The sequence below is a fragment of the Petaurus breviceps genome, unplaced genomic scaffold (genome assembly GCF_028583685.1).
Source record: "Petaurus breviceps papuanus isolate PSGF00001 unplaced genomic scaffold, PetGlider_PUasm1.0 90845, whole genome shotgun sequence".
NCBI lineage: Eukaryota > Metazoa > Chordata > Mammalia > Diprotodontia > Petauridae > Petaurus > Petaurus breviceps.
In genome coordinates this window covers 314,178-319,418 of record NW_027187359.1, presented here as the reverse complement: position 1 = coordinate 319,418, position 5,241 = coordinate 314,178, and the positions used below count along the sequence as shown (strand labels likewise).

Below are 5,241 nucleotides of genomic sequence, written 5' to 3'. Positions count from 1 at the left end.
GGCCCCTACACAAGACCAAAACACATCAAAGCCTCTGTTTAGTCTGACCTATTGTTCAATACACACATACAAGTAATTTAAAAGGTAATTTGGAAACCATCCAATAGCCCACAGGGCAAGTAGGAAAAATTGTGATTTCAAAATGAAAATCTGGCCTGAATAACAAATGTGTAAGTTGAGGAAGGAAGTTACAGAAACACTCCCTACTTCTCAGTTTACAATCCAGCCTACATTTAGTGGTCTGGGTCTGAGTACTATGAGGCAGGCTCTATGTCCTTAAGTCCTGCTGTACAGACCTATGACCATTAACTAACTGGCAGACCTTCCTGGCCCCTGCCCTCCAAGGTCACAAAGAAGGGGTGAGGGCAGAGAAGGCAGACCCCAGATGTGGCAGCTGACTGAGATCAGGCCTCTTGGCCTTGCCTGTGAAAAGTCAAGAAGTGTCATCGTGCTTCTCTCCAAAAGCATCAGAGTCCAGAGTAGTTGACATTCTCTCCAATCATGAGTCCACTTCCCTGCCCCCCCCCACACACACATATACAGGTGGCAGAGATAGCCTGAGGCTCCTGGTCTCAGCTTTTCCAAATGAAGAAGGGACCCCCAAGTAAAGCCTGTCTCCCAATAGGTGTGGGTCAGGGGCAGTCCCCAATAAATGAAAACTAAGACCTTTGGAGATGTCTCTCCTTATTTGTGTGTGATTTAGTGCATGACTCAGGAAGTCCTAGAGAGTCAAGTTCCCAAAACCATGAGAACTTGCCAAAGAAGTTTCTATAGACTCAAGAGTGCTTCTAAGATCATAAGCATTCACCAAACCATAATCACCCTTGGGGTCATCTATTGGGAGCCCCTGATTTTATGGGGAGAAAGGCCAATAGTCAAAGAAATCAGAGGAATTTCCCAAGGCATGCTATACAATAAAAGAAATCGAAACAAAAAAACAAACCCCTATGGTTCCCAATGGTCATACCACAAAGAATCACATCTTTAACTGCCCCAGACAGAGAAGTCAAATAATAAAATCATGCAGGAAATTTTCAGGGAAAATAAGATAGAGGAAAGTTATTTCTCAAGCCAGGTCAGAAATCACTGGACAAACGAAGAAAGCGGTGAGGCAGAAAGCCAGTCTCTGACAGCAGAAGTGGGAGAACAGCAGGTGGGGCAGCAGGAGACAAATGGATGACTTCTGTTCATGCCCAGGCCACACAGATTAGGCTAGAGAAGAAGGAGGTAAATTATACTAGGAATCTGGTGAGCCCAGCAGCTTGGGAATTATGTATACAGCCACCTCCCTGCCTGAGTCACTGCCTGGTCACCACCATTCTGTCTCTGGGACCATCCTTCCTACTCCCAGAAAAGGAGCCCAGCAGCAACTTGGGTCAAGAGAGTTTCCCTGAGAAGGAGGTCTGGAAAGGCAGACAAGATCTTTAGGGAGAAAGGAGGGCACAAGCAGCCTGTGCCCAGGTGGGCACCAGAGGCAACAGTGGGAGGTCACACTATTTATTCAAAGGCTCTCTTGGGGAAACAACAATTTTCCAATAATTTGGACAACTTTTATTTATTTTTTTCTTGAGGGGGGAAGGCAAGGCAATGGGGGTTAAGTGACTTGCCCAAGGTCTATTCACTGTGCCACCTAGCTGCCCCAGACAGTTTTTAAAAAATAGAGACCCTCATGCAAAAGTTTGATGACAAATGAAGCTCTATATTTAACATAACCCCCAAGTCCCTGGAATCAGCCCCCAAGTTGGCTGTCTCCCTCACCCCCTAGGCCTTCAACTTTTGCTCCTATGACAGAAGGGAGACTTTTTGGGTTGGGTCTAACTGAATTCATGGCCTTTGCAGGAGCTCCTAGAAGCAAGGTTAGATATGTGGAGGGAGAGTTCTGCAGAAACACAAGTAAATAAAGGCAACCTCATTTGTTCCCATCTTTAACTTTAGTAATCATTTGCATCTGGGGGTGAGACCACAGTCCCATTCTAGTACAGGCAGTTATATGATACCTTTACTGGCTATTGGTGTGAGCTCACACCAAAGGAGATGCTGCTTGAGTCTTTAGTCTTCAATTGTCTCCTTCTTGACAGTCTTCTGCCCCTAAAACAGAGGGTGCCTTCTTCAGCATAGGCTTAAATTATGATGCTAGGGACCAAATTGTAGATTATCTTGGGAAGATCAATGATCTCAGCATGCATCTGACATATTGAATCCCAGTCTCTCAGTATAGCCATGTAAGAAGTCTTGTCTATGTTATCAAAGTCAATGGTGATCCCAAACATGACCCCAATCTCATCTGTCTTTGTGAAGCATTTATCAATGGAGCCAGAAGAGTCATCTACTTTGTAGGATACCCCACGTCTGGTCAGGGTTTCAGATAACTCCTTGACAAATGGCACAAACTCCTGGTTCTGGCTCAATGGGAGGACAGAACATTTGAATGGAGAGACTTTGGCACACAGACCATGTGCTAAAATATACCATATATGTGATCCTATGCATACCAAAGGAGGGTTCAATGACCTCTTCAACATGGAGTAGAATCTCTGTACAATATCCTTTGTCAGCTGGAATGTTTTCCCTTCATTTTCAATTGTGAATTTCACCTTCTCATTGAGCAGATTCTCCAGCTCTTTAATGTGACACTCAGCACAGGCAGCTGGGTAAATCCATTACCAACCTGGTTACCCAGGGGCTTAGGGGGTGTGCCCTGAAGAATAATGATGTCCAGGAAAATGCTATCCATGTCCGGAGAAAGAACTATGGAGTCTGAATGAAGATCGAAGCAGACTATTTCTACTTTTTTTGTTTTTTTTTCTTTCTTGTGGTTTTTCCTTTTTATTCTTATTCTTCTTTCACAGCAAGACTAATGTGGAAATATGTCTAATATGATTGTACACGTTGGCCTTACCAATCATTGTCTTCCTTGATTCAAACTCAAGCACATTAACTGTTCTGGACTCCTTGAGCATTTTCTCTGCCGCAAGCAGGACTTTGGTGACTCTCAACTAAAAGGAAAGGCTCATACAAGGAGCCATCAGCACATCCCACAATCTCAATCTAGCCATAGGACTTTGTTGACTTTGCATCCCAACAGTGGAACGGGCCATTTCATTGTCTATATACTACCAAAAGCAAAGCTTCTCTGAATACCCTGACTTCAGTGAGACAGAGGTAGATTCTGCCAATGAAATCTGCCAACATATACATCACTCTTTACTCCACCATATCCCTAAGGCTCATCTTGTGCATAGACTGGCCGCTGACTTGGGATCTTCCTGAATACAAGTTGATGCTGAGTTTCTCCCATGTTGTCAAACTTAGGGTGGTGTTTTTCATTGGGGTCAACAAAGTAGTCAATCTCTGTCTTAGTAAATTCTCTGACTGATCAGTTCTGATCTAGGAGAAATCTCGAGAGATCTCATTCAGAAAGGAATTTCTAATCTAAGGTTTTGAACATTAAGTTGAATGACACTGGAAGGGACATGTCATTTCTAGTCATGGGAGATTTAAACTTGGTAGTTCACAAAGAGGTCTGCAAGTTCTTCCTGTCCATAGTTGTCCAGTTGGATCAAGACACTTTCCATCTCAGATTTTTTCTCCCAGCCAACCATTTCTTATCAGACATTATTTTCTGCAAGGGAGCTTTCAAGAGACAATCAGCATGAAAACATTCTCCACTTCTCACTTTTTCACCATTAAGTCAGCAAATTTGTCAATGTGGTCAGATGTTTTGAGAACAGGTTCTGGGGTGAGCATGGTACAGTCATTCTCCAGGATCTGCTCTTTGTGGATAAGGTGCTGCTGACAGAGTGGGATGACATTATTCTTTTTTATTCTCTCCCTCCCTCCCCCTCCTTCCCCCCAAGACAGCAAGCAATCTGATAGAGGTTATACGTGTACAATCATATTAGACATATTTCCACATTAGTCTTGCTGTGAAAGAAGAATAAGAACAAAAAGGAAAAACCACAAGAAAGAAAAAAAAAAACAAAAAAAGTAGAAATAGTCTGCTTCGATCTTCATTCAGACTCTATAGTTCTTTCTCTGGACATGGATAGCATTTTCCTGGACATCATTATTCTTCAGGGCACACCCCCTAAGCCCCTGGGTAACCAGGCTGATGTTGTTGTTATTATTGTTTGTCCTTCTTTCTCAAAGAGGACCAGGACACCAGGAAGATGATGCCATCACATGCATTTGAACTGCATTTAAGTGAGTCAGGGCTGTGCAAGGTCACCAGCCTCACTTTCTCCTCCAGGGTCGTCTGGGTCCAGTGGCAAGATGTAGACCAGAATGACTAGAGATGGCCCTTTATGCAGTGGGACCCCTCTGTAAATTGCAAAGACTTGGTCATAGAAGAATCTCTGTTTGAGGGTGTCTTCCATTTTATCTCAGTCAGTGATGCCATCTTTGGGCTGCAAGGCCAACTTCTTGGCCTCCAAAATCCTCTTCTGTGTATTGAGCTCAGCTTCTGCTGTGCAGCTACCTACCTGGGGGACTTTGTCTTTTTTCACTTTCTTACCAGACCCCTGTTGCCCCATAGCCAAGTGGAAAGCACCCAGCTCAGCCTCAGCCTGGACCTGGGTTCCATCCATGCCATAGCCAGCACCAAGAGGCCTCAGAGGAGGAGGAGGAGAGGATGGTGGGAGCAGATACTGCAGCTGCAGGTTTGGGGGTCAGACCAGGGGTTGTTCACCTCAGGGCCAGCAGCACCTGCAGGGTACATCAGGTAGGCAAGAATCTGAAGGTGCAGAGGGGGCTCATAGAATGGGGTGAGAAAGCATGCATCAAAACATGCAGCAGCAGGTCTGACTGACTGAATAGGTGCAGCCCTGCCTGCCTCTGTAGGTTACCATGTTTCCCCAATAATAAAACACTGTCTTATTATTTTTTTTAGAAAGAAAAACACCAGAGGGCTTATTTTCAGGGGAGGGCTTATGTTGTCCTGCCTCAGCTCTCCTCCGGGGCACTGCTCTCAATGGCGCCAGCAAGCAAATCACTGGGGAAGAACAGGATGATGCGCTCACTGCTGCAGCTCTGATTGGATGCAGCTCGGAGCGCAGCATGCGTTTCATGGCCGGGGGGGGGGGGGGGGGGGACGGTGCATACAGAGGGTACCATAATGTAGAGTGTAGAGCAGGGGATCACCTTCACTACAGTAGCAATCTCAATAGGGCTTATTTTCGGGGGAGGGCTTATTTTAGAGGAATCTTACACAGTAAGGGGAGGGCTGATTTTCGGGATAGGTCT

General features: G+C 45.1%; 2 pseudogenes; both read right to left on the bottom strand.

Annotated features, from left to right (window-relative positions):
• Window positions 1–1,861: 1,861 nt before the first annotated feature.
• LOC138148970 (glycine--tRNA ligase pseudogene) lies at window positions 1,862–2,734 on the bottom strand (annotated as a pseudogene).
• Window positions 2,735–2,843: 109 nt separating this feature from the next.
• LOC138149235 (glycine--tRNA ligase pseudogene) lies at window positions 2,844–4,586 on the bottom strand (annotated as a pseudogene).
• Between the last annotated feature and the right edge of the window lie 655 nt (window positions 4,587–5,241).